Source organism: Heterodontus francisci, chromosome 4 (assembly GCF_036365525.1).
Source record: "Heterodontus francisci isolate sHetFra1 chromosome 4, sHetFra1.hap1, whole genome shotgun sequence".
NCBI lineage: Eukaryota > Metazoa > Chordata > Chondrichthyes > Heterodontiformes > Heterodontidae > Heterodontus > Heterodontus francisci.
The window spans coordinates 45,083,674-45,095,930 of NC_090374.1; positions in this window are offsets into that span (position 1 = coordinate 45,083,674).

Below are 12,257 nucleotides of genomic sequence, written 5' to 3' on the forward strand. Positions count from 1 at the left end.
TATCTATATCCCTTTGTAGACTCTTTCTGTCCTCACAATTTGCTTTCCCACCTATCTTTGTATCATCAGCAAATTTGGCTACAATACACTCTGTCCTTTCATCAAGTCATTAATATAGATGGTAAATAGTTGAGGCCCTAGCACTGATCCCTGTGGCACCCCACTAGGTACAGTTTGCCAACCTGAAAATGACCCATTTATCTTGACTTTCTGTTTCCTATTAGTTAGCCAATCCTCTATCCATGCTAATATATTACTCCCAACAGCATGAGCTCTTATCTTGTGCAGTAACCTTTTAAGTAGCACTTTATCGAATGCCTTTTGGAAATCCAAATACGCTAAATCTACTGGTTCCCCTTTATCTACCCTGCTTGCTACATCTTGAAAGAACAGCAACATCAGCTCAGAATGCAGAGATGTATTAAGGTCACAGCTGTTGCTTGGCACAGCAAATACCTGCTCCTGGAATCCCGACAGCAGAATGGCAGGACCTGCATTTTTTCTGCATTACAGAATTACAGAGTTCAGGGAATGATTGATGAAATCATTGCCATCCTGGGCCCCTATATAGATCCCCATGATCTTCAGGAACCAGAAGAGGTTCCACTCCATCGATGTCCGATGAACTGCAATACAGGATTATGCAGGTCACTACCCACTTCCCACAGGGCGGCGCAGTGGTTAGCACCGCAGCCTCACAGCTCCAGCGACCCGGGTTCAATTATGGGTACTGCCTGTGTGGAGTTTGCAAGTTCTACCTGTGTCTGCGTGGGTTTTCTCCGGGTGCTCCGGTTTCCTCCCACAAGACTTGCAGGTTGGTAGGTAAATTGGCCATTATAAATTGCCCCTAGTATAGGTCGGTGGTAGGGAAATATAGAGACGGGTGGGGATGTGGTAGGAGTATGGGATTAGTGTAGGATTAGTATAAATGGGTGGTTGATGGTCAGCACAGACTCGGTGGGCTGAAGGGCCTGTTTCAGTGCTGTATCTCTAAACTAAACTAAAACTAAATTAGGTATAGCCTGTAACAAAAAGATCAGACAGCTTAAGGTTAATTGACTTATAAATAAATTCTGCGCAGTGGCACAGTGGTTAGCACTGCAGCCTCACAGCTCCAGGGACCCGGGTTCGATTCTGGGTACTGCCTGTGTGGAGTTTGCAAGTTCTCCCTGTGTCTGCGTGGGTTTTCTCCGGGTGCTCCGGTTTCCTCCCACAAGCCAAAAGACTTGCAGGTTGATAGGTAAATTGGCCATTATAAAAAATTGTCACTAGTATAGGTAGGTGGTAGGGAAATATAGGGACAGGTGGGGATGTTTGGTAGGAATATGGTTGTGTAGGATTAGTATAAATGGGTGGTTGATGGTCGGCACAGACTCGGTGGGCCGAAGGGCCTGTTTCAGTGCTGTATCTCTAATCTAATCTAATCTAGAATAGTGGCAGCCATTCATTTGTTTGTTAGTACAAGGAGTGATAGGAAACATGTCGTCTTGTGCTGTTCATTTGATATTTCGTGTAGAATAAAGTCTTTTAGAATAAAGAATAGCTGGATTGTAATTGGTACTCCTTTCAAGAATTCTTTTCGTAGTCTAGTTTTCAAGGTTAGAGTATTCCTGTATACACGGGTGTTATAATCTTCCAATTACACAATTTAGCGAGGTAGTGGGCAATACAAGATCTGCTTATCAGTGCCACTGACCCCAAGAGAATAGTGCAGGAAATATCACTTTATAACTTTTACAGAACAATGGATGGACAGTTAATGTAATTAAATCCAAAGTACCAGTTGAAGAATACAAAATGCCCTTTTGTAAGGATGGACTTTGTCTTCAATCAGTAGTACTGTTCTACATGCAATAAACACTCTGACCTGGAGTTTCCTCCCTCAGATGCAACTTGAAGCTGCATCCATTTTGCTGCTGCAATGATGCACGCAATTACCCTCCAATCTCAGAATATGCTTGAATTTAAAATGGGCATAATCAGCATTAAACAATCTGGGCCCAAGGAAACTGGATCCACACCAGTATGTTTATTTTGAGTCTTAAAATCTCAAGTTCCAACTTATTTAATCAACATTCATGCACATTTGGCACAGCATGTTTCAGAAGCTAAAGTCAGGGAAACTTCAATTTTTAGTGTGACCTACTTTGCCATAAAATAATATATATCAGGTTGTCGTGAGGATAATTTTAAAGCAAATATAAAACTGCAATCTAAAGAAAAGATCTTGCTGCACCTGAAACTTTTGGCGCAATGAGGAGAGACTCCTCGAACAAATGCAATTGGTGAATAATCTCGTTTGACTATCAGGTTTGTGGTCAGGTTTGTCGGCAAGAATCATTTGGACAAATGGTTTGATGAAAGGATGTAAAAAATTCAAGAGACATGGGCATATTGTAGTTACGTCCTTATTTACACCCAAAAGTTCACTATTTTTAAGCCACATGATTGGTTTGCACCCAAACTGTGTGTATGTTTTTGAGTCTTAAATGTTAAAGTTCTAGAAGTTCTGAAATTGTGAAGGTGCTATATAAAGTTCTTCCTTATTATATCATTTATATGTGGACAATCAACAACAAGCTGTATTTATATAGCACCTTTAACATAATAAAATAGTCAAAAAAGCTTAAGGCACAGGAAGAGGCCACTTGGCCCATCGTGTCTGTGCTGGCTGAAAAACGATCCACCTACTCTAATTCCACCTTCCAGCAATTTTTTTAATTCATTCATGGGATGTGGGCCACGCTGGCCAGGCCAGCATTTATTGCCCATCCCTAATTGCTCTTGAGAAGGTGGTGATGAGCTGCATTCTTGAACCGCTGCAGTCCATTTGGGGTAGGTGCACCCACAGTGCTGTTAGGAAGGGAGTTCCAGAATTTTGACCCAGCGACAGTGAAGGAACAGTGATATAGTTCCAAGTCAGGATGGGGTGTGTGACTTGGAGGGGAACTTGCAGGTGGTGGTGCTCCCATGTATTTGCTGCCCTTGTCCTATTTGATCCATAGCCCTGCAGCTTACGGCACTTGAATGAGTTGAGGGTTTCAGCCTCAACTACCCATTCAGGCAGTGGATTCCGGACCCCCACCACCCTCTGGGTGAAAATGTTTTTCCTCATCACCCCTCTAAGTTTTCTACTAATCACTTTAAATCTATGCCCCCTCGTCACTGACCTCTCTGCTAAGGTGAATAGACCCTTCACCTCCACATTATCCACGCTCCTCAAAATTCTGTACATTTCAATCAGATCTCCCCTCAGCCTTCTCTGTTCCAAGGAGAACAACCCCAGCCTGTCCAATCTTTCCTCATAACTGCATTTTTCGAGTCCTAGCAACATCCTCGTAAATCTCCTCTGTACCCGCTCTAGTGCAATTACATCCTTTCTGTAATGAGATGACCAGAGCTGCACACAGTACTCAAGTTGTGATTTATACAGTACCAGTATAACCTCCCTGCTCTTATATTCTATACCTTGACTAGTAAAGGAAAGGATTCCATATGCCTTCTTAACCACCTTATCGACCTGTCCTGCTACCTTCAGGGATTTGTGGACATTCACTCCAAGGTCCCTTACTTTCTCTACACTTCTCAGTATTTTCCAATTAATTAGGTATTCCTTTGCCTTGTTTGACCTCCCCAAATGCATCACCTCCTCACACTTCTCCAAGTTGAATTCCATTTGCCACTTTTCTGCCCATCTGACCAGACCATCAATATATTCCTGCAGCCTACAGCTAGCGTCCTCGCTATCTACCACATGGCCAATCTTTGTGTCGTCCACAAACATCTTGATCATGCCCTCTACATTTACATCCAAATCGTTAATATACACCACAAAAAGCAAGGGACCCAGTACTGAGTCCTGCAGAATGCCTTGGAAACAGCCCTCCAATCACTAAAACAGCAATCAACAATTACCCTTTGTTTCCTGCCACTGAGCCAATTTTGTATCTACCTTGCTGCATTTCCCTGGATCCATGGGATTTTATATTTTTAACCAGTCAGCCATGTGGGACCTTGTCGAAAGCCTTGCTAAAATCCATGTCGACCACATCAACTGCACTACCCTCATCTATCTTTCTTGTTACTTCTTCAAAAAATTCAATCAAGTTGTTCAAATAAGATCTTCCCTTAACAAATCCATGCTGACTATCCTTGATTAATCTGTGCCTTTCCAAGTGACAGTTTATCCTGTCTCTCAGAAAAGATTTCAATAATTTGCCCACTACTGAGGTTAGACTGAATTACCTGTAATTATTCGGTCTATCCTTCGCTCCCTTTTTAAACAGAGGTACAACGTTAGCATTTCTCCAATCCTCCGGCACCACACCTGTATCCAGTGAGGACTGAAAAATGATGGTCAGACCCTCTGCTATTTCTTCACTTGCTTCTTTTAACAGCCTAGGATACATTTCATCTGGCCCTGGTGATTTATCAACTTTCAAGTATGCTAATCCCATGAATACTTCCTCTCTCCCTATGTTTATCACATCCAATACTTCACACTCTTCCTCCTTAACTACAATATCTGCATCGTCCCCCTCTTTTGTGAAGACAGGCGCAAAGTATTCATTAAGAACCATACCAATATCTTCCGCTCCTACACATAGGTTACCTTTTTGGTCTTTTATGGGCCCTACTCTCTCCTTAGTTATCCTCTTACTCTTAGTCTTTCTTTGGCCTCCTTATCTCGAGAGACAATGGGTAAGCGCCTGGAGGTGGTCAGTGGTGTGTGGAGTTATTCTCTTACTCTTAATGTATTGATAAAATATCTTTGGGTTCACCTTGATTTTGCTTGCCAATATTCTTTCATGCCCGCTCTTTGCTTTCCTAATTTCCTTTCTGATTTCACCTCTCCACTTTCTGTACTTCTCTTGGCTTTCTGTAGTATTGAGTTCTCAGTGTCAGACATAAGCTTTCCTTTTCTGCCTTATCTTACCCTGTAGCTCCTTGACATCCATGGGGCTCTAGATTTGGCCGCCTCACCCTTTTTCTTTGTGGAAACATGTTTACCCTGGACCCCTTGAATCTCTCCTTTGAATGCCTCCCACTGCTCTGACACTGATTTACATTCAAGTAGCTGTCCTCTGTCTTCCAGACTCATCCATTAATTTTCCGCCTTCCATTTTCATTTCTGATTTTGTCCCAACTGAGTCTACCCTCAGGTCCCCATCCCCCTGCCAAACTAGTTTAAACCCTCCCCAACAGCACTAGCAAAACATCCCGCAAGAAACACAGTCCCGGTTCTGTTCAGGTACAACTTGTCCAGCCTGTACGGGTCCTATCTGCCCCAGAGCCTGCCCAATGTCCCAGGAATCTAAAGCCCTCCCTCCTGCACCATCTTTCCAGCCACGCATTCATCTGTCTTAAATAGAAGTCCTTCTATTTCTATACTCATTTTCGTGTGGCACTGGGAGTGATCTGGAGATTACTACTTCTGAGGTCCTGCTTGCTAATTTCTTACCTAGCTCCCTAAATTCTGACTGCAGGACCACATCCCTCTTTCTACCTATGTCGTTGGTTCCATTGTGGACCATGACTGCTGACTGTTCACCCTCCCCCTTCAGGATGCTCTGCAGCCGCTCAGTGACATCCTTGACTCTGGCACCAGGGAGGCAACACACCATCCTGGATTCATGTCTGTGGCCACAGAAATGCCTGTCTGATCCCCTGACTATTGAATCACCTATCACTAATGCTCTGCCAGTCTTCCCTGTACCCCCCTGTGCAGCTGAGCCACCCATGGTGCCATGGAATTGGCTCTGGCTGCACTCCCCAGGTGAAGCATCACTTTCCTCAGTATTCAGAACTGAATACCTGTTGGAGAGTGAGATGTACTCAGGGGTCTCCTGCACTATCTGCCTGATTCTTTTTGACTGTCTGGTGGTCACCCATTCCCTCTGTCCCTGCACACACTTAAGCTGTGGGGTGACCACATCTATAAACGTGCTATCCATTTAGCTCTCATCCTCATGAATGCACCGTAGTGTCGCCAGCTGCCACTCAAGTTCCAAAACTGGGAGTTCAAGCTACTTCAATTGATGACTCTTCCTGCACAAATGGTTCTCCAGGATATGGGAAGCATACTGGAGCTCCCACGTTGCACAGAAGATGCACTCTCGAGGTTGAAGCAACCCTGCCATACCTTTATTTGTTAGTTGATCCCTTGCTACTGCTAAAGAAAACCTTACTAATACCACAATAACTTAGAATTATTAATAAAGCCTTACTAGTACAGATAAATTTTGCTAATAATCAATACAGTTCACTAGTTAAAATAAACCTTGCTCAAACAAAACAAATCCCAACTACTCACTTGTTCCTTATTATTAAGCTGTTTACACACACACCCTAACAGTGGTGTACTAACCCAGCTATTTAGAGTTATTCCCGAACAGCAGTTACTGACCAACCAATCACCTTGCAACTTTCCTGTGACATCACTGTTCACTTTGTTTTCAAACTCCGGTGCGCCTGAACTCCCTCCGCTGCTCTCCTGGAAGCTAAGTGTTGTAGGGCGCATTCCTTGGGCTGTATTTATCCACTCCTTGCTCCGTGTTCTTCCCGCAGGTTCGCTCCTCTCCGCCTGCTCTCCTGGAAGGTAAGCGCTCTAGGCCGCGATCCTCGGGCTCTATTCATCCGCTCCTCGCTCCGTGTTCTTCCCGCAGGTCCGCTCCTCTCCACTGCTCTCCTGGAAGGTAAGTGCTCTAGGTCGCAATCCTCTGGCTTTATTTATCCGGTCCTCACTCCGTGTTCTTCCTACAGGTCCGCTGCTCTCCCGGAAGGTAAAATGTCCCAAGGCGCTTCACAGGAGCATTATAAAACAATGACACCAAGCCTCACAAGGAGACATTAAGTCAGATGACCAAAAGCTTGGTCAAAAAGGTAGATTTTAAGAAGGAAAGTGAGGTAGACAGTCGGAGAGTTGTAGGGAGGGAATTCCAGAATTTAGGGCTCAGGCAGCTGAAGGCGCGGCCACCAATGGTGAAGCAATTAAAATCAGGGATGCTCAAAAGGCCAGAATTAGAGAAGTGCAGAAATCTCGGAGGGTTGTGGGGCTGGAGGAGATTACAGAGAGAGGGAGGAGCAAGGCCATGGAGGAATTTGAAAACAAGGATAAGAATTTTAAATAAATACAGAAAATGCTGGAAATTCTCATTAGGTTTGGCAGCATCTGTGGAGAGAGAAACCAAATTAATGTTTAAGGCCAATGACCTTTCATCAGAGTTCTGCAGGATTGATATTGCAGATAATGAGATTGCAGAAACTCATCATTCTATAGGTATTGTTTTGACGATACCCATGACTATCCATCTTACTGACCAAGAAGTCTCCAACTGCTAAAATTTATCAGACTTAATGACTGACTTTGTCCAAGCTATTTTTTCTCAGTTTTAGCTATCTTTCCTTCTATGGCCTCTTTGCATTGCTAAGACGGTGCCTGGTATAGGTTTATTATTGTAATCACTTAGGTATATTTCTTGTTACTTTTAACAACTTTACTCTGTCAAGAAAAACAATATGCCAAATGAGAAATTTTAATTAATCGGTTGGAATCTTACATTAAACTTTTAATGGAAAAATCCTGCAATTAACTTTAAAACAAAATTGGCAGCCAAGATGGCCACCGCAATTTGCATCTGAAACATCTTTTCACATTCCAAGGCCTCCAACAGGAGACACATGTTTGATAAGCCTGGACCCAAAACAATGGTTTGCTCTAAGTGATTGAATTACCTAAGATTGCTTCATTAGCACGACATTCAAGGCCATCCTGACATATTGACTTTGAAAGAGCAAACACCTCCAAGTGTAAATATTGGCATCCTGGTGCCTGGGGAGCCAATTCTGAACCTTGAATCTCATTAGAAGGTTCCAGAGAATACAATGAGGCAGTCATGTGACATCGCTGTGAAAGCTGGGAGTTTCCTTGAACAAAGAGAGACAAGCAGTAACTCAGACTGTGCAGCAGCAGAAAGGCTGTTTGCCTCCCTCTCTCTCTCTCCAGCTAACACCACAAGTTTGAAAATCTTCTGCGACTGTGGACACTCCAAGCCTACAGATTGCTACAGACAGAGACCAGGGGAAGAGAGTCACCTACAAGTCTGCCTCCAAGAAAACCTTGAGCCAAGTGGGCCAACCACAAAGTGCACTTTGACCAGCCAAAGACTTCAAAAATACAACTTCAGGCGGAAGACCTCATTCAACCATTCAATCATTCAACCTCACAGACAGTGTATTTAATTTTTATTTATTCTGGACTCTAATCCAACCACAAAATCTACTTCTCACTCTGTAATCTATTTGTGTGTGTGTGATTCTCGTGTAAATGTGTACATGAATGTGTAGTGTACTTTTTTTAAATTTTATTTAGATTGGGTTTAGATTGGTAAGTATAATAAACTCACCTCTTTCTTGTTTAAACTCAAGAAAACCTTTCCAACTGGTTCTTTCACGATCACATTAAAGGAAAAGGTAAAATACTCACTGAGGTGGTAAGCACAACCACTGTTTAAAAAGGAATAAACCCTGTTGCGGTCAAATAAGAGGAAGGACAAGAGTGGAGCCTGTGACCCCCCCTCCTCACCTGGCTGTAACAACTCCATCCTTCCTTCCTTGGTTTCCCTCCACATGTCTCCACTTCATTACAACCCTGACCCTGCTTCTACCAGTTTCCAGCTTCAATCCTCAATGATTCCGTTATAAAGTTTAATGTTAAAACTGGCATTTCATTGACTCACAATGAATCATTTACTGATTGATAGTCACCTCATTATTGTCTGTATTTGTAAGTTCCTGTACCTTCCTCTTTAACGCTATAAGCTGATCTTTATCAATCAATAGATATATTTTTGTCCATTATTAAAACTTGTTTACACATATGTTAACATCCCACAGCAATACATCTCGTGACCTTCATCTACAATATACTTCACTCAGCTGCTCCCCTTTTAATCTTCTCTCTTTGCCTCTTTATATTTAATCTCTCGTGTTCACTTTATTTATTTTACTTCTCTCATTTGCTACTTGGAATTTTATTTCTTTGAATTTAATTCTTTCAGGTGCTCCTTTTTTCAATTTACTTCCCTCTGGCGCTCTCTTTTAATTGTTGAGTTATTTTCAATCTCTCCCGGGTACTCCTTTTTAAATTTTGCTTCCCTTTCAGCTTAGATTTGCTCAAATGCGTCCCTTTTGATTTCTCTTTGGAGTTCTCTTTTAAAATTTTCTTCTGTTTTTGCTGCCACTTTTAAAGTTCCTTAGGTCAGTGGTTCCTTTTTAGTTATTTCACTCCCACTTTATTTTAAATGATATAGCGAAACTTTTGTGCTGGGTCCTGGGATTTCGGTCAGTGCAGCTGCTCTGGGTGAGGTACTGCAATATTTAATTTAACGGAACACCTTTATTGTCTTTCCAGTACATTTTAAAAGTTCATATGGGCATGGGTGGCATTCATTGTCATCTCCAGTTGCCCTGTAGGTGATAGGCCTTCTACTTTAACTGAGTGGCTTGTTAGATCATTTGTAACCAACTATGTTGGTACGGAGCTGGAGCCACATATAGGCCAGGTCATCTTGTTTCCTTAAAGCATATTAGTGTACCAGTTGCGTTTTTACATCAGACTGACAGCTTTATGGTCACTTTTATTGATAATAATTTGTTTTTATTTCCAGATATATTTTAAACTGAATTCAAGTTTTCAAACTGCTACAGTGGGATTTGAACCTAGAATTGCAGGATTACCAGTCTAGTAACATAACACAACAGTAACTTCTGTTGAGGGCAATCACTTGTCTTTATTTCTTTGTTTAGGGTCATCAAGCTCTGGCATCCATTTGCCTCAATGTTGATGTATTCTTATTTGAGCTTACAGGAACTTTCTTAAAAGCAGCTACAGCAGTTGACCAGAAGTTGTGAGCCCATCATGTGCAAATTTAACAGTTGCACTGGGTTTCTAAATCCCAATTGTGAATATAAACTAGGAACAGTAATGACCACAACATCAATCCCTGCCACATTTCACTCAGTGCTTTCATTCCTACCTCTCCTCATATCATTCCCGAATAACTATCTGATGCTTTGTTTCCTTCAGCTATTTTCCTATGTTACGATCAGGTGAGAAAGGGGTCTAGGAGTCTTTTACTGTCTTCACCCAGTCTTATTGTAACAGGGTTTAATTTTAAACACATTGTGTTTTGAACTGCCCCTTTGGTGAATCCTTGTTCACCACTTCCAAATTATAAGGCAAAGAAATTAGCATAAACAAGCTTTCTTAGGTTTAAAGAAGAAAAGTGAGATTTATTAAACCTTAAACTTAAACTTTAATGCGGGTAACACCTACGGATAGACAACGCGCCCACGCTAGCATGCACATGCGATACACACATACAAATAGGGACAAAAAAGAGCAGAAGAAAAATAAAATAGAGAGGTTTGAGGCAATCTCTGAAGAGTTTCTTGTTTACTGTGCTTCAAGCTCACTGTAGTCCTTTTATAAGTAGTCTTGCTTTTTATTGGGGTCCAGTATTCTTCTTAAACCCTGTTCACTGTAGGAGACTTTTCTCTCTTGGGGTTCATGTGTCTTCAATGGATTCCGAAGCTGGTGAGAGTGAGATGAGAGCAGACAGGAGAGAGGTGTTCTCAGTTCAGGAGAAAACAGCTTTCTGATTTCAAATTCCTTGTTGGGAGTTCAAATTCAAAAAAACACCGACAGTCAGTTAGTCAAAGAACAAAGAACAGTAAAGCACAGGAACAGGCCATTCGGCCCTCCAAGCCTGTGCCGATCTTGATGCCCATCTAAACTAAAACCTTCTGCACTTCCAGGGTCCATATCCCTCTATTCCCATCCTATTCATGTATTTGTCAAGATGCCTCTTAAACGTCGCTATCGTACCTGCTTCCACCACCTCCCCCAGCAGCAAGTTCCGGACACTCACCACCCTCTGTGTAAAAAACTTGCCTCGCACATTCCCTCTAAACTTTGCCCCTCGCACCTTAAACCTATGTCCCCTAGTAACTGCCTCTTCCACCCTGGGAAAAAGCTTCTGACTATCCACTCTGTCCATGCCACTCATAACTTTGTAAATCTCTATCATGTCGCCCCTCCACCTCCGTCGTTCCAGTGAAAACAATCCGAGTTTATCCAACCTCTCCTCATAGTTAATACCCTCCAGACCAGGCAACATCCTGGTAAACTTCCTCTGTACCCTCTCCAAAGCCTCCACGTCCTTCTGGTAGTGTGGCAACCAGAATTGCACGCAATATTCTAAGTGTGGCCTAACTAAGGTTCTGTACAGCTGCAACATGACTTGCCAATTTTTATACTCTATGCCCCGACCGATGAAGGCAAGCATGCCGTATGCCTTCTTGACTACCTTATCCACCTGCGTTGCCACTTTCAGTGACCTGTGGACCTGTACGCCCAGATCTCTCTGCCTGTCAATAATCCTAAGGGTTCTGCCATTTACTGTATACCTCCCACCTGCATTAGACCTTCCAAAATGCATTACCTCACATTTGTCCGGATTAAACTCCATCTGCCATTTCTCCGCCCAAGTCTCCAACCGATCTATATCCTGCTGTATCCTCTGGCAATCCTCATCACTATCCGCAACTCCACCAACCTTTGTGTCGTCCGCAAACTTACTAATCAGACCAGCTACATTTTCCTCCAAATCATTTATATATACTACAAAGGGCAAAGGTCCCGGCACTGATCCCTGTGGAACACCACTAGTCACATCCCTCCATTCAGAAAAGCACCCTTCCACTGCTACCCTCTGTCTTCTATGACCGAGCCAGTTCTGTATCCATCTTGCCAGCTCACCTCTGATCCTGTGTGACTTCACCTTTTGTACCAGTCTGCCATGAGGGACCTTGTCAAAGGCTTTACTGAGGTCCATGTAGACAACATTCACTGCCCTTCCTTCATCAATCATCTTCGTCATTTCCTCAAAAAACTCAATCAAGCTAGTGAGACACGACCTCCCCTTCACAAAACCATGCTGCCTCTCACTAATAAGTCCATTTGTTTCCAAATGGGAGTAAATCCTGTCCCGAAGAATCCTCTCCAATAATCTCCCTACCGCTGAGGTAAGGCTGACCGGCCTATAATTTCCTGGATTATCCTTGCTACCCTTCTTAAACAAAGGAACAACATTGGCTACTCTCCAGTCCTCTGGGACCTCACCTGTAGCCAATGAGGATACAAAGATTTCTGTCAAGGCCCCAGCAATTTCTTCCCTTGCCTCCTTCAGTATTCT